The sequence below is a fragment of the Callithrix jacchus genome, chromosome 7, assembly GCF_049354715.1.
Source record: "Callithrix jacchus isolate 240 chromosome 7, calJac240_pri, whole genome shotgun sequence".
Classification (NCBI taxonomy): Eukaryota; Metazoa; Chordata; class Mammalia; order Primates; family Cebidae; genus Callithrix; species Callithrix jacchus.
Window position 1 is genome coordinate 117,120,043 of NC_133508.1, and position 27,354 is coordinate 117,147,396.

The window sequence follows — 27,354 nt, forward strand, 5'->3', positions numbered from 1 at the left end:
ACTGTCCTCCATTATATATTATTATTTGCAGTTCATATTTAATATAAATTTTTGAGTAAGTGATTCTCTAATCATTAACATATTTCTTGACTACTATTAAAGGGCTTTGTTTTCTATAAAGATTCTTGCTGATATGTGAATAAATACAAGCGTGCACATCAGGTTTTTGAATGAACCAGTATCAATGGGGTCTATGTCTCTCTGAGCTTGACCTTCCCTGCCAGTAATGATGTCTACAGACAGTGACAAAGTCTCACACATTTATTACCTAACAGTCTCATATTCAATCTTTAGATAGTCCAATCTAGTTGTCAGACTGAAATGTCAAAATTTTAATCTCTCATCCACTTTTATTTCAGTGATTTGCTGGTAATTTTTAGTTTTAATGTTTGAGTTAGTCAAGAAACCTCTTACAAATGTGTTTGAAAATCACTTAATGACTCACATGTGGTGGGTTAGCGATTGATCCATTCAGTTAAAATGCTGAAACATCTTGAATATACCCTAAGACTTTATATTGTATTTTCAACACGGCACTACAATGTGTTCTCATTTTTCTTTGCTCTTCTCGATTTAATTATTTCAAAAAATGTATTAGAGAGGGAGGCCTTTTGCCAATTTTAGCAAATCAGCATCTACCTTTCATATTTTTATAACCTCAGGAACACTATTATCTTTATTTTTGCTCTAAAGAATTTCTGAGAACCATTTATCTAGAGAATATGAATATGAGACGAGTTCATTGGTTGCTGTGGTTAATTTATAAGCCTGAGATTTTTTTCTATTTTTAAAATTTTAATTTACTTTAAACTTTGGGGTCTTTTCCCTGGTAGTTGATATTATGAACAGAAATGAGAAAACAAATCCACTATCATCATAGTAAACCTTTGACTTAGGTCTTCCTTCTGCTACCATGCATCATTCTTCCAAATCTCTCTTTTCTGGACATGATTATTTATTTCTTCATATGTCTCCAGAGATTGCAAGGAATCCTCTCTGGGAGAAACCAAAATTTCTTGTAGGGAAGAAGTGGAGGAAAACCGATACTTTTTCTCTACATTTTTGGAAGTCAATGGAATGACTGCCCTCGTTCTGGCTCTTGATTCATGTTTTGCAGTAAGCACAGCCCTGTCCTACAGAATTGTCATGAATCACAGGACACACTACAGGTTCAGATTCTCCTTTTCTCCTCAACTCAACCCTTACCTAGGCCCTATTCCTTACAGTGCAGGCCATGTCCAGATTATAAAAAACAATAGTGAAGAAGAGAATCATTTTCTTCTCTTTTCCTTCTCTACTTACACTCCTGCCTGAGAATTTCCTAGCTGTAAAAAGGGCATTCGTCTGTAGGGGATTCTGTTAATTTCTGGTAATGGGAACCTTGTGGTGGCTGATCCCTAAATGTTAGTGTTTTCTTCTAGGGATACTTTTGTGAGTGTTACAAAGATCAGCCCCATTTATCCCTTTAGAAGGCTTTTCAGGGCCTGCCCAGATAACCAGCACACTCCCTTTCTATTTCTATCACTTTCTCCTCCACTATTTTTCTGACTGTGTGTTCACACAAAGTAGTTCTGCTGCGTACAGCCTCCTTGGCTAAGTCTTTTCTAGGATTATTCACATGAGCTTATCTTCAGTGGTTCGTACAGTAGCCTAGAGGAAATATGGTCCCTTTCCATAGATGTGTAGTTGGCTTCACTGCCATCCATCTGCCATCACAGCAAATATTGCAACCTCTCTCCTTTATATTTTTTCATCCATGTGTCAGCCACCAGACATTGTGATCCACAAACTCTTGAAGTTTTCCTCCTGTGACTCAAGGGGGAAGGAGTTCTTCTCTGATTTAAGAAAAAAACAAAAGAAACTTAAATTTTGGATACAGGGATCCTCTCCTCTTTTCCACGGAAATATGTAGGAGCATCACATAACTCTCTGATGATTCTGTTCAAGGAAATTTTTTCTCCTACTCATATCTCTTCTGGATAAACCTTGTCTTAACCTTTATATAAGGTGCAGAGGGATAAGTTATGGTGACAGATTATTTCTTAGTTATATTCTAAAATAGTATGGCACAGAAAGTCTAGTGGTTATTTTTAAAAAACGTGAGTGTGTTAGGGTTCTTTTAACCAGATGGGTTTACATTCACTATGTATAGCCACACAAAAATTAAAATATTAACCCTAACACAGAGAAAGAGAAACAATAGTGTACACGTGTATAATTTATTATGAATATTGGTTCACACGATTACGGATACCAAGAAATCCCACAATCTGCCATCTGAAAGCTGGAGAACCAGAAAAGATGGTGGTGTAGATTCAGTTTGACTCTAAGGCCTGAGACCCAGGAGGCACCTCTGGTGTAAGTCCCAAAGTTTAAAAACCCAGGAACAAGTAGTTCTGATGTCTAATGGCAGGAGAAGATAAATGTTCCAGCTTAAGAAGAGTGAGCAAATTCACTCTTCCTCTGGCTTTTTGTTCTAGTTAGACACTCAAGGGCTTGGATGATGCCCACCCACACTGGTGATTTCTATCTTTACTCAGCCTACTCAGTGGAATGCTAATCTCTTTCAGAAACAAAACACACAGAAATAATGGTTTATCTGCTCTCTAGAGATTCCTCAGCCCAGTTAAATTAAAACATAAAATCAATAAGTATAGTGGCTATTTGAAATCCAGTGTCTTGTTTTGAGACCTGAGATAAAATGCCAAATCAAGAAAAATACGTTTGGCCTCTTGCTACATAAGCAGTGAGACAAAGTCCAAACAAGTAGAAAAATGTGATTCCTAATGACAGTGCTCCAAATCAGCACTACTTATTTTTTGTTTCTAATATTAATTAGCAAATCATAGTCCAATCCTCATTTGAGTGCATAAAAAAACAGAGGAAGCGTGGGAGGTAAATCAGAGATAACAAATATCTAATCTATGTTGGTTTTTTAGGTAAAACTTTTGTCAAATGAGTTTACATTCACTATATATGGCCACACAAAGATGAGAAGATTAAGTCTCAGAAAATTAAGTTGCCCATATCTAAACATATGTATTAAGTAATCTAAAAATGAGCAGAGAGTTTTCAATTTTTGTATACTCCAATACACATATAATTCTAATCAGAACAAACCTTGCAACTTATTGAGAATGAGCCTTGTACAACTTATTTAGAATATTAATATGCTTCTTGTGGTGGCTGTATTTAATTGTGTAAACAGTTTTACTAGTAAAGCATTGATGATAGAATAGCACAGTATTTTCTACATGATTGTTTACTATGGCTTATTGAGTGTAGGTGAAAAGCGGGCATCATTATAAGAGGAAAAAAGAAGGTTAGGCTAAAAGGAGAGTACTAGAGCTTTGGCCTTGCTGAAACAGTCTTGAGTGTTTCAAAATAGTCTATCAGAAGTTTTCAATTTAAAGGCAAAGTGTTCCTCTAAGACATAAGCAAATGCCTTTTTAATGAATTTTAAATACCTTTGTCATTATTTTATATAGATATAAATAGGCATTATATAGTGTTTGTTCAGTTTTCTTTATTATAGGAAAGTACATATATAACTTTTTATATGAATAATTTCAAACATATACACATTAAACAGAATAATACAACAAACCTCTATGTACCTATTACCCTTTTTAAATAAATCATCAATATTTCTGCCAATTTTATTTAATCTATAACTTCCTATACTTCCAAACTTCTCACTTGATTATTTTACATACATTGAAATCCAACAGACTTCAAATATTGATACATCAATGTGACCCATATACGAAATTATTAATGTTTTTAAGAAGATACTTTTAGTATAAATAGTAGTTAATAAGTTTTAGACTGGCTTGCATTTCTGTTTCAACTTCTGTGAGCACATCAAGAAGCTTATTTGGTGCCTGGACAATAAATTTAATAAAACTTATTGTTTGCAGGCAATTTTGAATGTTGACTGAGACTGTCAGAAGTAACAAATAATCTTCTTTATATAGCTCTGTGCTGAGTAGGCTTAAACAGCCTCTGCTGCAATAATGCAATGTAATTATAAGACATGATTACAACTGATTATAATCAATCAGCATAGTCTTAAGTGTAATTTATAATGCTGCAGCTGTGGTTAGATTAAATCATCACATAAGATACAATTTCCAATAGATATGTGAAACTATTTGAACAAACCCAAATAAGACCATAAATGTATAGTAAATTTTGCCAATTGCATAATACTTTAGGACTCTGCTTATCACAAAATAAGTCTTCCCCCTTTTGAAAGACAAAACTTGTTTTGCCTAGGTTGGCAGATATGATTTCTGTCTGTTAGTTCTGCCCCGCCAATATTTTATGCACAATACATAGGGAGATTGTTGTTATATTTAAAAAGAAGTTTGCTAAGATTATGTAGCTAGGTCCCTTCTGACCTTAGTTGAAGGTGAAACAGAAGATTTCTAAATTTCACTTCAATCTCTAATGCAATTATTTCAATCCTGGCCTTACAGTTAAAACTCAGATTCACCAAACATGTATTTGTGGAAACTAGTCTAATTATTTTCAGTCCCTAATCTCCATCCACTCACACTACATAAGTGGACCTATTTAGAAAGTAAAGGATATCATTCTAGATACTTTAAACCCATGTAGAAAGAGGAAAGTAGCTTATAGAGTGCTTGGCAGAGAACAGGGTAAAACTGGGACCTTTTTATACTGTAAGGTACCACTGATTCTAATCACACATAGATGAAAAGGGAAAAATACTTGCCCTTCTTCCAGTATGGGGCTGTTGTGAGGATCAAAAGATCTAATTCATATAAATTCTCTGAACTCAATTCAAAATTGTTAACACCATTCTTAAATGATCTATTGTTTTGTTATAATTGATTTCATTTTGATTCTAGAGCCAAATGATGCAAAAATAACAAAAGCATATTAAAATTTCAACAGAAGTGTTTTTCTATGTAACTTCTCTTCTAGGAATAATGCAATTAACATAACACTGCCCACCTTTTGTTCACTCTCTGGAAAGGATTTTTACTTAGATAGTAATTTAATCAAGTAACCTGAAAGTGTGAGAAGAGCAGTGTTGGCAGCCCACAGATGCAGCTGTTTGGCTGGAATACAAGTTCACTACCAAATAAGAAAACATGTTTTAATAACTCAAAGTATGAAAAATATTCATTCAGCTTTCAATGTTAAAATTCTGCAATATTTTGTGCAGACTCACAAAGCATTAAGAAACTCAAAATAAATACTCAAGTTTTTTTTCTTTTAAATTCTGTCACTAAAACATTAACTTTGGTTATCAAAAGAGGTAAGAGGCTACACCGTAGAAAATGTACAGCAGCTTGATCTCCCTTGAGCATTAATGGTTTCTAATGCATATTGAAGATGTTTGTGATTTTTAATGTTTGAAAAGGAACAGCTTTTTCTCCTGCACTAATAAAGTATCAGCTTTCTCTGAACGTAAAACTTCTTAGTCTTTAAAAAGAATAGTGATATTGATTTGAGTCCTGATTACATTTTAAAAAGCAGAAAAATAAGTCTCACTGTTGAGAGACTTATTTAAAATCAAACTCATGAACTATTGATATATCCCCAGGTGAATGCTAACTTCATATGAATAAAGAAGATTGGTGGGAACAACACAAAGATAGTAAATACAGAGCCTGCAGAGGCTATATGCCAGTAGATATTTAAAAAATTACCTGCCTTTTCATAAATATTTGATCTTTGCCTACTTCATAGAACCATTTTGTTCCTTAAATAAAGAATACAAAATAATTCCTCTCAAAGTCTACACTATTTTATTAAGGTGAGCCTAATATATATTACTTTTTATTCTTGCCAAAACTTTTTCTTTGAAATGCGGGATCATAAAAATACTGGATCTAGCCTCTTTCGTCCTGGATATAGTTACCTAAGAGAAGCTCACAATGTGTCTAGGCACACAGGAGACAAGAACAAATGGTAGCAAGTTCATCCATCAGATGCAGTGGGTGTCACGGACTTCTCCTGGTAGAGTTCCTTACAGGATCAGCAAGCTTTATAACCATAAGGCCAGCATGTGGAAGCAGGTGTTGCAATCCAAGGCCAGTGGATAGATGTTCTCCTCCCTGACAGTTACCAGGTCTTAGAAACTTCTTATATCCCACTAGGCATCATCTTAGGGAGGATGTATGGCAAGAGTTAGAATCTGAAAGATTAAGAACTTTTAGGCTAGGCATGGTGGTTCATGTCTGTAATCCCAGCACTTTGGTAGACTGTATCAGTTCATTTTTGTGCTGCTAATAAAAACATACCTGAGATTGGGCAATTTGCAAAAGAAAAAGGTTTAATTGGACTTAGAATTCCACATGACTGGAGAAGCCTCACAATCATGGTAGAAGTCAAGGAGGAGTAAGTGACATCTTACATGGATGGCAACAGGCAAAGACAGAATGAGAAAAATTTTAAAGCAGAAAATCTTGCTAAAACCATCAGATCTCATGAGACTTACTCACTACCATGAGAACAGTGTGTTTCAATTATCTCCCACTGTGTTACTCCCACCACATGTAAGAATTATGGGAGTATAATTCAAGATGAGATTTGGGTGGCAACACAGAACCAACCATATCATTCTGCCCCTGGACCCTACTAAATCTCATGCCTTCATATTTTAAAACCAATCATGCGTTCCCAACAGTCTCTCAAAGTCTTAACTCATTTCAGCATTAACTCAGAAGTCCACAGTACAAAAGCTTATCTGAGACAAGGTAATTCCCTTTTGCCAATGAGCCTGTAAAATCAAAAGCAAGCTAGTTATTTCCTAGATACAATGTGGGTGCAGACATTGGGTAAGTATAACAATTACAGAAGGGAGAAATTGGCCAAAACAAAGGGGTTACAGGGCCCAGGCAAGTTGGAAATCCAGCAGGGCAGTCAAATCATAAAGCTCCAAAATGATCTCCTTTGGCTCCGTGTCTCACATCCAGGTCACACTAATGTAAGAAGTGGGATCCCATGGTCTTGGGCAGCTCCTCTCCTGCGGCTGTGCAGGGTACACCCTCCCTCCTGGCTGCTTTCGTGGGTTTTTGTTTAGTGTCTGCAGCTTTTCCACGTGCATGGTGCAAACTGTTGGTGGATCTATCATTCTGGGGTCTGGAGGATGGTAGCCCTCTTCTCACAGCTCCACTAAGTAGTGTCCCAGTAGGGACTCTGTATGGGGGTTTCCACCCCACTTTTTCCTTCTGCAGTGCCCTAGCAGAGTTTCTCCATGACAGCCCCACCACTGCAGCAAACTTCTGCCTGGACTTTCCATACATCTTCTGAAATCTAGGCGGAGGTTCCCAAACATCAATTATTGACTTCTGTGTGCCCATAGGCTCAACACCAAGGTTTGGGGCTTGCATCATCTGAAGCCATGGCCCAAGCTCTATGTTGTCTCTTTCAGCCACAGCTAGGACGCAGGCCACCAATTTCCTAGGCTGCGCACAGCACCGCAACCTGGACCCGGCCCATGAAACTATTTTCTGCTAGGCCTCCAGACCTGTGATGGAAGGGGCTGCTGTGAAGACCTCTGACATGGCCTACAGACATTTTCTCCATTGTCTTGGGGATTAACATTCGGTTTCTTGTTATAATTCCAAATTTCTGCAGCCAACTTGAATTTCTGCTCAGAAAATAGGGTTTTTTTTTTTGTATCACATCAACAGGCTGCAGATTTTCTGAACTTTTATGCTCTGCTTCACTTATAAAACTGATGCCTTTAAGAGCACCCAAGTTAACTATTGAATGCTTTGCTGTTTAGAAATTTCTTCCACCAGATACATGTCTCTCTAAGTTCAAAGTTCCACAGATCTCTAGGGCAGGGGCAAAATGCTGCCAGTCTTTTTGCCAAAGCATAACAAGAGTCACCTTTGCTCCAGGTTTCTCATCTCATCTGAGACCACCTCAGCCTGGACCTTATTGTCCATAGTGCTATCAGCATTTTGGTCAGAGCCATTCAACAAGTCTCCAGGAAGTTCCAAACTTTCCCCCATTTTTCTGTCTTCTTGTGAGCCCTCCAATCTGTTCCAACCTCTGCCTTCTACTCCATTCCAAAGTCATGTCCCCACTTTTGGGTATCTTTTCGGCAGTGCCCCTCTCTACTGGTACCAATTTACTATATTAGTCTGTTTTCATACTGCTGATAAAGACATACCTGAGACTGGGCAATTTACAAAAGAAAGATATTTGATTGGACTTATAGGTCCACATGGCTGGGGAAGCCTCACAACTATGGTGGAAGGTAAAGAGGAGTAAGTCACATCTTACATGGATGGCAGCAGGCAGAGAGAATGAGAAAGGCACAAAAGCAGAAACCTCTAATAAAACCACCAGATCTCATGAGGCTTATTCACTACCATAAGAACAGTGTGGGGGAAACTGCCCCATGATTCAGTTATCTCCCACCAGGTCCCTCCTACAACATGTGGGAATTATAGGAGTACAATTCAAGATGAGATTTGGGTGGGGACACAGAACCAAACAGTATCAGAGGCCAGGGTGGGTAGATCAATTGAGGTCAGAAATTTAAGGTAGCCTGGCCAACATGGTGAAACCTCATCTCTACTAAAAATACAGAAGTTAGTCAGACATGGTGGCACATGCCTATAATCCCAGCTACTCAGGAGGCTGAGGCAGGAGAATTGGTTGAACCTGGGAGGCAGAGATTACAGTGAGCCTAGATCATGCCACTGCACTCCAGCCTAAGTATCAGAGCAAGACTCCACCTCAAAAAAAAAGCATTTTCTCAGAAGAGACTGAATCATCCAGGTTGAATGGAGGCCATGGAGACACCATTCATACCCACCCCACTTTAGTTCTTGATGGAGATACTATTCATACCAACCTCCCTTTAGCTCTTACTAGACTCCTAAACTGGCTCTATAAACTAAGCAGACACCAGGTAGATTAACAAGATAAAATTATACAAATTGTATTGGTTTTACATGTGTATGGGGATCTTCACAAAAGAGTGAAGTCTGAAGAAGTGGCCAAGGTAAGATGCTCTTATATTTTTTTCAGAGAAAGAGCAATAAATTTGAGAAGAAATAACAGTTCAAAGAAAAACTAATTAGGATGCTAGAATTTTCTAGGGGAGTCTCCAGGAGATATATTGGTGGGGGAGGGGTTGGTGGGGAGAGGGGCAGTAAAGCAGGAAGATAAGGGTTTCTTAATTAAATATGTTTATATGTTTATTCAGGTTCATTGCAGCCATCAACTCCAAGTCTCTGATGATAAGGGCTATTTTTCACTCTGATATGGAGAAGGTACTCCTCCCAGGAGAACTTTTATCACTTGCCAAATGCCAGAAGAAACAAATCAGTTTGCCCTTTCTGTAACTACAATTTATTCCGGCCTTTTCAACTCTAAATAATCAATATACCAATCTGGAAATTTTAGGAGTAGCACATCCATCACTCTTTCATTGTCCAGTCTCTGTTCCCCATTACCTGGGCAATACAGGAGGGAGTTTATATCATTTATAGAAAATAATGAAGCAATATTTTTAGACATTCCAAGCCACATATTTTACATTTCTTCAGTCTTATTATCCTTCCCTAACATGTTTATTTTCCTACTTCCAAAACAGTAATAGTACACTAGCTACTACTCTTAAACTTCTTTACTCCATCCTTTCCCTAACTACATTTCCAATTCTTCTTCTACCACTTATTTTGCCCCATTCTCAACTCCAGTATTCCTTCTGCTTCACTCAACAAATGTTTGTTGATTTTACTATTATTTTAGGATTTCCAGAATTAGCAAATAAAAATACCAGATGCTAGTTAAATTTGAATGTTACACAAAATAAGAAATGATCGTTTAGTATAAGTATGCTTCACATATTGCATGGGACATACTTACGCTAAAAAAAAAATTATTATCTGGAATTGAAATTTAACTGGGCATTCTGTATTTCGACTGACAACCCTATATACTTCTACATTTATGGAAGTTGAGATTTCTTTTTCTTCCTGAATTATCCAGGCAATTAAATGAAGCATGTCCCTTTGTGGAATACACATTGTTTTACTTTCTTTTTATATTATCATAATAAGACAATATAAAAAGTCTTTAAATATGCTAACCTCTGAATTCAAATATACAAGCAGGACACTTTTTATGCCTGTGAAATGAAGATTCACACTTTGATTTTCTATACAAAGGCTAGGTCATTAGGCCTCCCTGTGGCTATTTAACAAACGTAATACTAACTCAACTCCAATTAAGATAAAAAGAATTCTTTTGATAGAAATTCAGGCTAGATTTTAAAAGACTCAAAATCCATTATATGCTTCACCACTCTTACTTGAGGTGAACATAAAAGTCACTCTTGTGGTAACCCCATTGCCCATTCCATTTCATTCTGCCTAATTGCCACACTTAATATCAAAACTCAAGCTAAGTTACTGATAAAGTGTTTCAGTTATCTATTCTTGTGTAGCAAACCACCCCAAAACTTAGTGGTTTAAGAGACCACTTATTTTCTTTGCTCATAGTTCTACAATGTTGGCTAGATTTGGCTGAATAGTTGTTTTGCTGGCTGGCTGGCTGGCTGGCTGGCTGGTGGTCTATTGGATGGACATATTCAGGGAGGAAGATGGCTAGAGACTGGGCTTTGCTAGAACCCTAGGACATCTGGATTTCCCTCTCTCTGTATTTTTCTGGGACTTTCTCTTTTCATGTGGCCTCTTTCACTACTTGTTCCACGTGGTCTCCTCAGTAGAAGAACTGGCCTTGATTTGTCAAGGTTCTCGAGTATGCAGAATTGGAAGCTACTAAGCCTTCTTAAAACAAAGGCCAGAAACTTCTGCATAGGTCAGTGCTCCTTCCACCACATTCTGTTGAATACAATGTTTCACAAGGCCAGCACAACTCAAAGGGAATCCCTAGAAGTATGGCTAATTTGGAGGAATCAGTGTAACAGACAACCACATTTAGTTAAGTGTTGATCAAAAACAACTTAAGTTAATTTAAACAAGTTTTGATTATGCAATTTAATAAATATTTTATGCATTTATTATTTTTTATATTTCTTAAATGAAATTGGGGACAGATGAAAAAACTCGTTCCAGTACATAAAACTATTAATGTGACTAGAGTCCTAGGTTCTTGTTAAATATATATTAGTTTATTTATTTATTTGTGCCATAAGTCACATACAGGCAATCACCAAATCTTATTTGCACAAATTCATGAATTTTTGAATTTGTGTGTTATTGTATAAACACTACTCAGATGAAAACATAGAACACTTAAGCACTCCAGAGTACCTCCTGTGCCCCTTCTTCCTCAGTTCCTTCCGAGGTTGCCATTGTGCCATTTATAACCACAGATTAATTCTACTTGCTTTTGTCTAAGTTGTGTTTTGTTTTGTTTTGGTAAATATTCATGAGTAAATTTTTTTTTGGTAAATATTCATATTAAAAACAATATGCCTACTGCAGATTTATGTTATACTTCTATAGGAACAATCAGATAAATTTGATTACTGTTTTTCAAATTATCAATATCCCCATTAATTTTTTTCTGCTTATTCCCCCAGCTATTTGGAAAGGCATATTACAGTGTCCAACTATGTCTGTACACTTCCCTATTTCTCCCATATCTTCCATCAACTCCTGCTTTTTACATTTTGAAGATGAGTTGTTAGGTTAATACATGTGGTTTTAAGGTACTTGAGCTACTTATGTGCATAATCTTTTATTCTCACCTTATTTGTTTAATAACTACTATGGACAGTTAAGTGTGCTAAGAAAACCAATTTTTTGTTTCCATAATAAACATACAGTGTTACCTAAAAACTTTCATGCTATAAAATCATAATTATACACCTTTCTGTATCTGCTCAGTTTAAGTAGAATATGAGATTACAAACACAGAATATGGTTTCTGATGTCACTAAATAAGTCATATTGGATTTTTTTTCACTTTGGATGATTTTATTTGTACACCTGTGGCTAACCATATGAACTAATCACAGGTGTTCTATACCATATCATCTACCAACATGTAGCCATTTCCAGTTTATTTAAACATCCCTCAGTTTCCCTACACGAACTGATGCCTAATTCCTCTACAGTATTCAGTTCAAGTGAAGATATGTTCTTTTCAAGTAGTGAAATTATTTCCAAAAGTGAAGAATATTTTTCACACTTCTCTGACCACAATTATCATTCACCTGATTATCCTCTTTGAAATAATATATACCCCATTGAAGGGAATTTAGTTTTTAAATTGTCCTTAGATGTTAATTCCCTTAGACCTACACCATCCTCAAATAAGGAGAAAGTAGCTTGATAACCTTCAATACAAATTTATATTTGACAATTTCCTGCTCTTCTTTTGCATTTTCATTTTTGTTCTCCGAAGATTTTCCTGCAAAATACTTATTTTACCAGAGCAGTTACATAAGACAAATGGGGAAATTCCAAAGAATTTGCTGAAAAGTTAACTTAATCTGATCAAGCTTCAAGTGAATATTGGATACATTTGATAGAAGCACTAAAAATTTTTTTGTCAATTTTCATTTATTTGATTATGGAGGATACACACACACACACACACACACACACACACACACACCTTGATATTCTATTATTAATCAACTTATTCTTTATATACTTCATATAAGTAGTTCAACATAATTTTCATCAAGTCACCATGGAAAATATTTTTTAGATGTGCTCAGTAAAATTACATATAATGATTTAGTGTTTATTGTATCACATTTTACTCTAATGTATCTTGATAATTACAATTTGCTATTTTTGAGAGGATTAAAATATGAAACCTCAAAATGCCATATGGTGCAAATTGTATAAGGAGAGCAATGGCACATTCACATTTTAAATAAACATAGTTTATAATTTAAGAAAATTATTATGATTTAGTAAAAATTTGATACATTTGGATAAATTTTACCCAAGTAAAAAGATGGGAGTTAGGCTGTCATTAAGAGCTCTGCCATTATCCAACTTATATATCTAACTAACCAACTAACTTGATGAGCAAAAGCTAATCATTTAAATTCCAAGAGCATAAGTATTTTCATATGTAAAATGGTAGAATGAAACAAGTCGATCTTTTTGGTAATCATAAGAAAAAATTTTATCAGAACAGTCATTAGGAAAATACCAAAAAACAAAATATTTCTCATATTCGACTATAAGAAAATGTTGATTATTTAAAGGGAAAGTGTAAACAAGAAAAACTAGGTGAACGACCAAAACATTAAAGAAAAACTGAATGTATTTAAAATGTAAAATTGAATATATTTATATATAGTTTAATTTCTAAGTTGTAGGACAAGAACAACTTGGTCTTCTAATAAGAAAAAAACATACTTGAAAGCTCAGCACGATGATTTCAATCACAAATTGGGTTAATTAACTGGTTTCTGTGGAACTTTGTAAAGGTTAAGTGTAAGAAAAATGTAACATAATTTAAAATTCATTTGCTCATTTATTCTTTTCTAGTCCTATGAAGTGAAATAACATATAGATGGAGAAAAAGTAGGCCACTAAAAAAGGGAGTTCCTTCCTTCTATCTTCTCCCTGAAAGACTATGAAAGTCTGACTTCTGCCTGGCATTTGGAAGAAGCAATTGTTTAAAGAGCTGTAAGTACTATTGAGGAGTTAATTGATTCTGAAAATGCAGTGACAACACTAGCATTGTGCAATGAAGAATAGCAGGGAGTCCAAGACCAGACTGACTTCCTGTTGCCCCAATGGCCCTAAGGTTGAAGTTTTTGCCTACATCCAGAATCCAGATTTCTGTGAAGACTGAGGAATGTCTTCTGGCTGCCCTAAAAAGGAGAAAAACTAATTCCATTAGGTATGTCTAAGTCTGCTTGAATAACAGCCTGTCCTGATTTGTACCAAAATACATGTACTGAGGTTTTCGTTTGCTTGCTTTAATATGGGTATTACATGTACAAAATCTACATACATGATTCTGAGATTTCAGTTTAGTTTAACCACCTTTTATTAGACTTGATATGCTAGATAGGTTTTGAGTATTAAAAAAATAAGGTGTGGCTTCAACATTCAGTTTTTTATCATGCAACATGCCTCTAATTGTTTACATGTCTTTTGTATATGACTTTTCTTCAACATCTTTTCTTTTAAACAGTTGAGTAGGTCCATCCAATCAGTTTAATTTCCTTTTGTATAATTGTGTATTATGGTCTAACATGGATAATCATTATTGAAAAACCTACTATGTGCTTGACACTGCTAGGCTTGTTTACATAAAAGAAAATCTTATTCAGTCATCAAAATTGTTTTCATGTTATACATAGGAAAGGTGCCTAATACAAGATGATTGAATTACAATGTAATAGAAACAGGGATTTACCAGCCCTGATGATTGTTGGTTGTATGCTCTACACTATTGTAGCTAGGCTGCAAATAATGTTTGACCATGGGATTTTAGCATAATAAAGTGTTACTGAGTAACCCTAACAATAAAATTTGAATTGTGGTTTGAAATTTGGCAATGCTGTGCTCTTCCTAGAAGATCTTGGACAAACCACTTAACCTTTCTGTGCCTTAGATTTCTCAATTTTACATAGGGATAGTTTACCTCATAGTATTACTCTGATGATTACTTTAGTTAGCATATGTATAGTTAATATATGAAGAGGTCATACTGATAGATGCATCAAGTTAGCTATTGTTATTACTAAATAAGAACAATCTGACAGATTTTCAACCTGATTGTGAAATGATTTCTTAGAGTTCTTAAGACTAAATAATGCCACCTACAAAAACATGCTTAGACTTGTATCTGACAGTAAATTTCACCTACTATTACAGTAATTGAATGTGATTAACACCACATATTAATCCATCATATGTCTCATATGCAAATCATTCTGTCCATACTCAAAAATGGAGAAAAACAAACTTAGGAGATTTCTCTTTTGGTGATAAAACTGATCTAACTAATTTTATTAAACAGACTTAGTCAAATAAATTCTAATTTTCAACCAAAGGGAATATAATCTATGACAAATATATGAAGAAACAGTAAACTTCAAGAGGCAGATTTCTTCATCAGTAAATGGGGTATGTTTAATGGAATTATTTTTAAGGTCCATTCAAATTCAACTGGCTCTTTTCTGATCAGCCGATTTTCTTTAAACAAACAGCAATTATATTTCCAGAATGTTCATGCTGGAGACATATTTGGAGTGGATAGGTTGTAGGATTGAGGAAGCACGAGGTGACTTGTCTTGAACTGCGTATGCATAGAAAACACAAACTAGGTTTCATGTGTATTGAACATTTATAAATAAATTATGTTTATGTTGGCTAAAACCCTTCAAGAGCAGCCCCTGCCACTGATGGAAACTATAAAACTAAATAAGTTCTTGCTTACAATATATTATGTACATTCATGCTTTGAATTTAATATATTTTATACAAATCTGTAACTATTCATTTATTCCTAAAATGGAAAAAAGAATGGCAAGGAAGGGTGTAGGGAAATGATATTCTGCCACAATTCTTGCAATGATTTTTTACGTGATACGGAGAAGCCATTCAATTCTACTCTCCTCAATTTTTTCACTGTAAAATGCTAGAAATGTACAAATTTCTAATACGTATTCTACTCTATTTGTTCATATATATATCCAATGTTTACTATTCATTCTGTTTTTATTAATAAGTTGGCAATTTCATATTTAACAAAGAAGCCAATTAAATATCACATATTTTCTTATTCGAGGTAAATAAGGAAAGCAATATGTTACAGACGCATTATTTTATCGGTTACAAAAGAATTGATTGCTCCAAAGTTGTCCTTTGGTATATCCTGTATAACAGTGGTCTTTAAATGAGACATTTTCAATCATAGACTAAAACTAAATTTTCATTTCCCTTTCACTACAACTATGTTGCCATCTGCCATCTGTATCATAACAGATCAGAGATTGTTTATTTATAAGAACACAGCTTTAGATCCTTGGAACATATGATTGCATAAAATCTATTTGTGACTGAGGAGATCTTGAATATCCCAAGGAAATAACTATCTCTGCACACAGAGCTTAAACAGAGAACATATATTTCCAATTGCATATTTACTTTAAACCGAAACCATGTAACACCTTGAAAACAATAGTAAGATAATATATCCCGGTTAATTAGAGCCAAAGAGTTTCTCCCTTTACTGTTGTGTTCTTACAGCCCACGTGAGGGTGGCAGTAATATTTAACTTGTCAGTCAAGATGCTTGAGAAAATAATCATATTAATGAGTCTTAGGCAGTAATGAAAGGATGTGCCTGGCATACTCGTTTATAAAATTTGCCAGACTCATTAAAAGTCAGTTACATCGTATTAGCAATAATGGACATGTTGCTGTAAACACAACAGCTTGGCCATTCCTACTCGTAATTATCAGTGATAAACTTGCCTAAATATAATGCTATACAAACAATACAGTCACATTTTTTTAAGAAACAGTAAAAGAAAACATTTTTTTTAATTTCCCTAAAATGCCAGAAATATATTGTCCTACCTATCAGACATATTATATACTGATAAATAGGTAGAAATAACACCCCTTGTCCATAATACAAATAAATGCAAAAATAACATCTTTAATGCAAGAATGATTTATGGCCTTTAATCTGTACTAATGAAAAGCAAGTATTAAGGTTATTTTCTTCACTGGCCATTTCATAAATATTGGTATATTAATCATGACTCTAAATATGCCTTATCAGTTATACAATGTAAGCCTCAGAACTATTCCTTATTGTTCCCTCATAGACAGTTCTGTTTGTATGTACTCATATACAAAAATTCTTCCATGCATTATAGTCAGCTGAATTAAAAGTTCACTCATTCAATAAATACTGATTGGGCAAAAGCATTGTAACTAGCACAAGGCATAAGCATTGAATACAGGCACTGTAACCATATCAGTAAATGATATAGACACATAGCTCAGCTACTTGAAGCCTACAGGTAAGTAAATCGATGTTGAACGTGGGGAAGAACTAACATTTTGTACTCACCTTTAACAATTCTGTTCAAACATCATTTTCTTAAGGAAGACATATAGGAAACACCAAAGCAGCTCAGTGCCTTCTGTTAGACCTAATAATGGCTAATATTTTAGCTCTAAAATAGACCTAATAATGGTCTATTTTTCATATGTATAATATATATTTTAAATTTTAATTAAATAATTGAGATATTAGTTGTTTAATATCTGTTTTCCATCTAGAATGTAAGATCTGGAAGAACAGAAACTGTTACTTTTCATATTCTGCTATACCTCCAGTGCCTGGAGATTGACTTACACAAAAGTTAATGAGCATGATTTTTTTTGATTCTACAAACAATAGCATAATATTTGCAGAGTCAAACTAATTAATACAACCATACCAGGTTTCTTGATTAATAGCTTTTTCCATTCAGCACTGTGCATACAGTTTTCTATTGCCTTCTGTCTTCCATGGTTTTTCTCCATGAGAAAGCAGCTGTAAGTTTAATTGAGGATTTCTTGTATGTGATGAGTCACTTCTCTCCTGACACGTTCTGAATTGTCCCTTATCTTTACACAGCTTGATTATGATGTGTTTAGGTATGGATCTCTTTGAATTGGTATTGCATTAGAGTTCATTAAACTTCTCAGACATGTAGATTAATATTTTTCATCAAATTTGGGAAATTTTAGGCTATGGTTTTCTCAACGTTCTTCTAAGTGTTTCGCTCTCTCTTTCCCTTCTGAGACTCCTGTTACGCACATATCGTTACCCTTGGTAGTTTTCCACCTGTCTTTGAAGCCCTGTTTATGCTGGGTGTTGCTTGCCTTCAAAGCTCAGGCAGGCAATTTCCAAATCTGTCTATTCAATTAGTTGCACAGAATCTCACAAGCAACCAGACATAAGAGTAGCTTAAGTTCTTTCAAGATCTTTCCTAGATACACGTATCATCCATATATTCAGAGGGTATTAAAAATACTCTCTAGACATCCCTTTCTTTAGCTTTTTTTTTCAGTGATTTGGTTAGCTTCTTATTTTCCTTAGCTGGTAGTGCTAACCCCAGATCTATTTTTTCTACTTGCTTTTTTACTATTTCTTCAGGGTTGATTTTGGGGGTGAGAGGTAGCCACTCATGTTAGTTTGCCACCATATTGAAAGAAATCAGGTGCTCCCTCATATGTAAAATATGACAAGAAAAACTTGTGGGAGAATAAATCCTACAAGAAGAAAGAAATCTGGGAAAAATAGTTGGGAAGACTAAGGTAGTGAGAAATGACGAGGGAAAACATGATAGACTAGAAGTCACTGGACCTGACTATAATTTGTAGGTGAACCACATGAGCTTCTAATGGAATGTGTGTGCTGCCTGTGAGTGTTGAATCCATGTATATTGTGAGGTGTTCACCCAAATAACTAGTGGATGGTCATGCCATTTACTGAGATAGATTGAGGGATGAGGCAGAGGGAAGGAGTCAAGGTATTTCAAGCACATTACGTTTTAATCCAATTTGCTTTCCAAATGCTAATGTTAAGTAGGATATATAGTCTAGAGTTGAGGGAAGGGATGCATGTGGAGAACCATCAGTAGATAGATAATAAAGAAAAGTATGGGATTAGGTGAGGTCATTTGTTGGGAGAATACTGATGTTAAAGAAAATAATCCCAGGCCTGCAATTTAGGTTCAAAATGTAAACATTGGATAAAGGAGAAAGATAAGCAATAAAGGCTGAAATACATGATGACAGTAATACCAAGAAATGTATAATCTCATAAAAGCAAGATAAATTTAGTCTTTTAAGCTCAACTGGAATAAATTGAAGAAATAATGAGGATTGAGAAAGCAGAGATTGAAGAGCAAAGAAAACCTTTGGGGGAATTATCATCATATAAAGTTGATGCTAGAAATGGAAAGTTAGCAGGAAGTAAAGATAGCTTTTATTATGTGAGAGATAGTAAAGCAAATGGGTGTGTGGAGGTGAGTGAGTGTTTGTGTACTGATATCAGTAATCCAGGAGAGAAAGAAAATAGATGGTGTCAAGTCAACAGTCATAAAAATGGAGTCTAAAATAGATGAAAGGTGAGTAGAATCTATTCCTTCTTCCTATCAATTCTAGTCAGACTAATCACCAAACACTTGCAGACTTACATATCTTTTTTTAAAACTTGCAGAAAGACCTGTGTACATAGAAAGTACTTCGCTGTCTCTTCAAAAGTTACATTGTAAGTGTATTTCCTGATCTGTGTTATATACTGTTATGAGGAGCTAGGAGAATTTATTTTTGAGAGAATCAGCAATCAAGTAGCTCTAAATTCTATCAAGTTCAAAGGTATATCTGACAAAGTCCAACCAGGAAAACCAACACCACTCAAGTTTTTTAACGCTGATGGACTTTAATTTAAAACATTTGTTTCAAGGGTAACAGGAAATTAAAAAGCCAAACAGCGGATATTAAGGGAATCTAGAAATTAGCAACAACAGAAAGTCACAACTATTCCTAGGTTGTTTGGAGAATTTGGTTTTAGCAGAGTGCAGAGGAGGCCAGTGGAAGCAGGAGATGTGTGCGAAGTAATCTTTCCAGAAATGAAACAGAAATAGAGAGAGGAGAAAAAGTATTCTCTCTTCTTTCTTTCTTCCAACCTCTAATCTTCTGCCAAAGCCTCTTATTGCCAAACTTTGCCAGAAACCAGAGAATGAGAGCATAACACAGTGCCCTCCATAAACAGAGCTGAATGTTTGGATATAAATGCAGTTCAGAACAAATAATGGCTGATTAGAATAGACAGTGTTAATCTTTCATACAGAAGAAATGTCAAACCAGTTGCAATTGCAAGAAATAGCGCAAGAATTAATGCAACCGTATTCACAGATAAAAATTAAGATGATAAATTTTCCAGTAGAAAGAGTAAGACAACCATAAGAAAGTTTGCTAAAAATGCATCTTCTTAAAATAAAATAATATATGTTACATGAGATTAGAAACTTTCTATTCTATCCTATGCTGTATCACTACAACCTAGGGCAGTATCAGACATATAATAACTATTGTATAAATTTGTTTGTTGAACAAATAAATAGATTGAAATGTTTCATAGAATACTCAAAGCTATATTTGTAAACTTAGGATATCTGGAAATTTTATATTTGTGACTTAAAATGGGACTGATACTAGAGTATATAACTATCTTCTTATAACAAAAATATTATTGATATGGTAGATATCAAAAGAATGGCATTAGAAAGGAAATGATCAAGTAAACAAAAATTAAGAATGAGTCTAATGAAAGTATCTTACCTGTATAAGAAACTCTGTGTGTTAAGTATCTTAATTCCTTTGTGCACTAGTAACTATTGCAGTTCCTAGATGACATTGACCAGCTGGATATTCTGATCTCCAGGAACATGTGGACATTGTTTTTTGGTAAGATTTAGTGCATCTCAAATCTTCATTAATATAATTTTTTCTTTTAGAGTAATATTTTAGAATCAGACTTCTCTTTAACTCTGTTGACATATGGCTTCAACAATAGTACACACATAATTTGTAATATTTTGTTGGTTAACATTAACATTTCATTAGCTATTTCAATTCTAAAGTGATAGTTATGTAATTTTTGTAGTCAATTTTTATCGAGTTAAAACTGTGATTCCAAAATTAACATAATACTATATATTTAGTAGCTTCTCTAAACATATATGTTGAGAATATCACTTTAAGTTTTGATTAACATCCTGTTACAGCATATTATTGTAAAAAATATACATTATCTATATGCTTATTTGTACTCTTTTAAAAGTGAATTACATATGTTTTAATTTAAAACTATGTTGATATTTAATTTCCATGCTTGTGGATAAAACCATAATAAGCCATCATTAACCAGGATATGTTTTCTATGGGATTTATTTTATTACCATGTTTATCTTGTTCAGATGAGTTAATTGACATACAAATATTGAATTTAAAAAATAAGACAAGTGTCAGTCTATATACTGCAAATGAGTTTGACCTTCATTTGGATTTCTTGTCTGCCAGGTTGGTTAATAGGCAATTTGTATTATTCTTATAGAAAGGTATATTCATAGGGTATGATATGTCCATAAAACATCCTAGGATAGTTAATTAAAAGAATCTTTTAAATCAAGAGTCAATCTTATGCATTTATAAGTTCTTCGACCTTATCAAAGCTCTAGCATACAGGAAGCACTAAATCAATAGTTATTGAATAAGTAAAATATTGGTTAATTTCATTTTTATGTCAAGCTTAAAGAATGCAATGGGCTGAAAAAATCAAACATATTTTCAAGCATCTTCATAATTGACAGCAGAATAGCATGATAAAGTTTGAAATATATGAAGATTTCTACTATATTAGGTATTTATCATGATTGATTAACTTGAAGATTTGTGTTACAAACCATTAATTTCATTTAAGCTGTATTATTTCATTTTATGTTGCCAATTTCCTTTTGTGAATTATTTTTGTTTTTGACATAATTACCTGGTTATTTTGGCATTGTGTAAATGTAGTTCTTTCTTGGCCAGCCAATTTCTTTTTCCTTGCCAGGAAAGGCATGGGACCCCTTCAGGGGAAGAAATGGGAACAGCTGTCCTATCCAGTGTTAGTGCCAACTTGAGTCTTTCTAGGCCAACTCAGGCCAGTGACACTATAGGAAGCTCATGCACCTAAAAGTTTATTGGTCTCCTTATTAACAGTTTTTGAGGAAAATGTATTATGTATACCGAGTCTTCATTTTATTTTTTTATAGTAAGCTTCATAGAAGTTAACTGAAAATTTACAATAAGGGGGAGATTGCTGTCAGAAAAATGAATTTTATTCTCTATGCCATACTAGTAGAGCTATTTCTACACAGCAGTTTTCTCTTCTGAAGCTGAACAGCAGCAAGGTGAGTAATTATTAGAAGCACAGCAAGTTCCTGGATGCAGCCAGCTTGGTGAAGAGCATATTCTAAGACATGTGAATGCATGTAGGGAGAAAAAAGGATTTCCAAAGCAAGCAGATACTTTTGAAGAGTTTATATACATAAAGTGATCCCAAAGGAACAAATTTAGCTGCTTGATTCTCTTTGTAAGGTGCAATATGACCTGATCAAGAATATATGATATTATGATAGCTATTTATTCAAAGGGATGGCTACATGTACAGTCTCAAGTTCCAGATAGAATTAATTTTCTAGTTATACACAGAACATTAGCTTGAGCTAGAGCTATAATCAGAACAATTGTTTCTGAATTACAGTTAATGGAAAAATTTATTAAAAAGCAGGCATCAGTTGTGCAGAACTTTTCTTAAAAAGCATTTACCAATTCATTAACTTTTCTCTTTTCCTCTCTTTTTTGGCTCCTAATGGCCAGCTCTCAGCTATGCACTGATGGAGAGGCAACCTTAGATGGTGAGGGTTATGGAGAGAACGATCTGTTTCAATGTATATTATACCTGAGGACTGAAGATTATGGTTGCTTAAGGACTAAACCTTATTTGTCCTCAAGCATTTAGGTTATAGAACACTTTATTGTAGTTACCAACAAGAAACTAGGCTATCAGGTGCACTGTCCTTTCTAAAGCATAACTATTTGTAGTCAGAGTGATTTATTTACTTTCATTTCATATTTACCTGTCAGATTCTGTGGTCATGGAGTGCTTATTCCTTTTATAGGTCATGAGTTTTAATTGCCATTTATGCCTTAGCATTAGCACATTGATTTAGACAGTTAGTTTTTATATCATACTTGACCTTCAGGACATAGATGAATACCTTTTGAAGTTATTGAATGCCTGAAAACAAGATGTACATTTTAATGTGGAAAAATAACTCAAGGAAATAGTTTGATTGAGGTATATCATTGGTGAGACTAAAAAAAGCTACAAAGACAAATATTGCATTACATTTTCTGATGCCATTAGTATTTATTTCTTAATTTCATTTTCTAATCTTTTGCCTCTCTGCCCTCCCCTGGGAATCGGGCTGCAAAATCAAAAGACTGATTTGTTTGCACTGTAATGTTGAACTTTGTAAGAAAACCTTTAGGGAATAGACTGGCAGTGGACTGATGATGGATTATTCACTAGAATACAGAATATTATGTAAAGAGATAAAATAATATTATAAGTGACAACATTAACTTTTGCCTCAAACTATGTTCTAAAATTATTCAACTCAGGACAAAAAAATTGCAAAGGAACATTTTGAAAGTACTGTTCAGAGACAGTGACTAGAATATGTGTGTGTGTGTGTGCACACACTCATGTGTCTTCTGGGTAGGCATATTTGTATCAACACTGAAAATGCTGTTAACATTCACTTAACTAACTACTAAAGGTCAACTATTTTTTTTTTTTGAGACAGGGTTTCACTCTTGTTACCCAGGCTGGATTGCAATGGTGCGATCTCGGCTCAATGCAACCTCCGCCTCCTGTGTTCAAGCAATTCTCCTGCCTCAGCCTCCTGAGTAGCTGGGATTACAGGCATGTGCCACCATGACCTGCTAATTTTTTTGTATTTTTAGTAGAGATGGGATTTCACCATGTTGACCAGGATGGTCTTGATCTCTTGACCTCGTGATCCAGCTGCCTCGGCCTCCCAAAGTGCTGGGATTACAGGCTTGAGCCACCGTGCCCAGCCAAGGTCAACTATTTTTAAAATTTTGAAAAAAATTGAAGAGTCCAAAATTCTTTATCAAAAGAAATATATTAAAATTTTGCATTTATAAAAGGAATAACATAAAGCTCTGATATGTTTTGACTGTGTCTTTACCCAAATCTCATCTTAAATTGTAGTTCCCATGATCATGTGTCATGGGAGGGACCTGGTGAGAGGTGATTGAATCATGAAGGCAGTTGCCCCCAGCTACTGTTCTTATGATAGTGAGTTCTTGCAGGATCTGATGGTTTTCTGGGGGATTTTTTCCTCCTTTGCTTGGCCTACCATCATGTGAAGAAGGATATGTTTGCTTCCCCTTCTGCCATGATTTTAAGTTTCCTGAGGACTCCCCAGCCATGCAGAACTGTGAGTCAATTAAAACTCTCTCTATTTCAAATGACCCAGAGTCTGGCAGCTACTTATAGCAGCGTGAGACTGAACCAAATAGTAAATTGGTACTGCAGAGAGTGGGTGCTGCTATGAAGACACCAGAAAATGTGGAAGTGACTTTGGAACTGAGTAACAGGCAGAGGATGCAACAGTTTAAAGTGCTCAGAAGAAGACAGGAAAATGTGGGAAAGTTAGGAACTTCCTAGAGACTTGCTGAATGGCTTTGACCAAGATGGTGATAATGACATGGGCAACGAAGACCAGGCTTTGGTGGTCTCAGAGGAAGATGGGCCACTTGTTGGAAACTGGAGTAAAGGTCATTCTTGCTGTGCAAAGAGACTGCTGGTATTTGGCCTGTGCCCTAGAGATTTGTGAAACTTTGAACTTGAGAGAGATGATTTAGGGTATCAGGAGAGAGAAATTCCTAAGCAGCAAAGTGTTCAAGAGGAAACAGAGCCAAAGTTTGAAACATTTGTGGCCCAATGATGCAATAGAAAAGAAAAATGCATTTTCTGGGGATAACTTCAAGCCAGCTGCAGAAATGTGCATAAGTAATGAGGAGTCAAATTTTAATTACTATGACAATGTGAAAATGTCTCCAGGGCATGTTAGAGACCTTTTCAGCAATCCCTCCCACCACAGGCCCAGAGGCCTAGGAGTTAAAATTGTTTCCTGGGCCAGGCCTAGACCTTGCTGCTTTGTGCAGTCTTGGGAATTGGTGTACTGAATCCCACCCATGGCTAAAAGGGGCCAATTTATAATTTCAGCCATAGCTTTAGAGGGTGCAAGCCCTAAGCCTTGGAAGCCTCCATGTGGTGTTGAGCCTGTGACAGCACAGAAGTCAAGAATTGAGGTTTGGCAACTTTCACCTAGATTTCAGGAGATGTATAGAAACACTTGGATGTCTAGGCAGAAGTTTTCTGTAGGGGTGAAGCCCTCATGGAGACCCTGTACTAGGGCAGAGTGGAAGGGAAATGTGAGGTTAGAGCTCTCAGAGTCCCCACTGGGGTGCTACCCAGTGGAGCTGTGAGAAGAGGGCCATGATCCTCCAAACCCCAAAATTGTAGATCCATTGACAGCTTGCACCATGCACCTGGAAAAGCCACAGATAATGCCAGCCCATCATGGCAGCCAGAGTGAAGCTGTACCTTGCATAGTCACAGGGTTGGAACTGCCCAAGGCTGTGGGAGCCCAACTCTTGCATTAGTGTGGATGGATGTGAGCCATAGTCAAATGAGATCATTTCAGAGCTTTAAGATTTGACTGCCAGGCTAGATTTCAAACTTGCATGGGGCTGGTAGTCCCTTTGTTTTGCCAGTTTCTCCCATCTGGAATGAGTATATTTATGCAATGCCTGTATCCCCATTGTGTCTAAGAAGACACTAAATTGCTTTTGACATTACAGGCTGTTAGGTGGAAGAGACTTGCCTTGTCTCAGATGACTTTGGACTTGGGCTTTTTGGATTGATGTTGGAATGAGTTAAGACTTTGGGGAACTGTTGGTAAATATTGTGACACACCAAAACCAGGTAAAAAGAGAAACATTGACTTTAAATAATGATCAATCTGTTATCTATCTATTTATCTATCTATCTATCATCTTCTCTATAAAGTATTTTAAAGCACAGTTTTCTAAAAATTTTTTTGTTAGAGATTACATTTGAAATTAGCTTACTTTAAGAAAACATCTGAAATGCATCATAACACCTACCAGTTAGTAAATCCACATATATAAATATAAATATAATTTTTATAAACAAATATTTTGCTTTTAAATATTACCATTTTTGATTTAAAAATCTTTGACATACTCTGCAGCAGTGGTTCTCATCCTGTTTTCATACTGTTTCATAGGAAGAAATTAGATATGCTAAGAAGAAATATTAAACACTGAAGAATGACAATTTATCTGTAGGTTTGAGCTCTGGAGGGCTAAAACCACTGTAATATATATGTTTATTTTTTCCTTCTTTCTTTTCTTCTTCTTTTTTCTCCCTGATGTGGTTTGGCTGTGTCCTCACCCAAATCTTATCTTGAATTGTAGTTCCTACAATTCCCACTTGTCATGGGAGGGACCCAGTGGCAGGTAATTGAATCATGGGAGTGGGCCTTTCCAGTACTCTTATGATAGTGAAGAAGTCTCATGAGATCTAATGGTTTTATAGGGGGAGTTCTCTTGCAAATGCTCTCTCCTACCTGCACAATGGAAGCTGTGCCTTTGCCCTTCTTTCATATTTCATCATGATTGTGGGGCCTCCCCAGTTTGGAACTGTGAGTCCATTAAATCCCTTTCCTTTGTAAATTACCCAGTCTCATGTATGCCTTTATTAGCAATGTGAGAGCACACTAATATATTCTCTCATCTCTAGGCTAATTTTTACCCCTCGTGTGAATATCTCCCTATTAAAAATTCCTGTTCTACAGTGATCATATTTTTATTGCTTTATGACAATTATTTTTCTCAAGATTCACATTTTCTTTTGAATTCAAAATGATTATAACTGATTAACAAACAATTGCTTTTGTTACTTTTATTTTCAAAGTATACTTTTAATGTAATTAAAATAAAAATTTAAATGATTTTGTTGATTGTTATTTAATGTTTATTTTACTGACTTCAATAGGCCATTTTCTTTTTTTTTTAATTTTTTATTGCATTTTAGGTTTTGGGGTACATGTGGAGAACATGCAAGACAGTTGCATAGGTACACACATGGCAGTGTGTTTTGCTTCTTTTCTCCCCTTCACCCACATTTGGCAATTCTCCCCAGGCTATCCCTCCCCAGCTACCACACCCCCCACTGGCCCTACTCTTTTCCCCCCAATTAACCCAAGTGTTTAGTACTGCCCTCCCTGTGTCCATGTGTTCTCATTTTTCATCACCCACCTATGAGTGAGAATATGCGGTATTTCATTTTCTGTTCTTGTGTCAGTTTGCTGAGAATGATATTCTCCAGATTCATCCATGTCCCTGAAAATGACACGAACTCATCATTGCTGATTGCTGCATAATATTCCATGGTGTATATGTGCCACATTTTCCCAATCCAGTCTATCATCAATGGGCATTTTGGTTGGTTCCAGGTCTTTGCTATTGTAAACAGTGCTGCAATGAACATTCGTGTGCATGTGTCCTTATAGTAGAACGATTTATAGTCCTTTGGATACATACCCAGTAATGGGATTGCTGGGTCAAATGGAATTTCTATTTCTAAGACCTTGAGGAATCGCCACACTGTCTTCCACAATGGTTGAACTAATTTACACTCCCACCAACAGTGTAAAAGTGTTCCT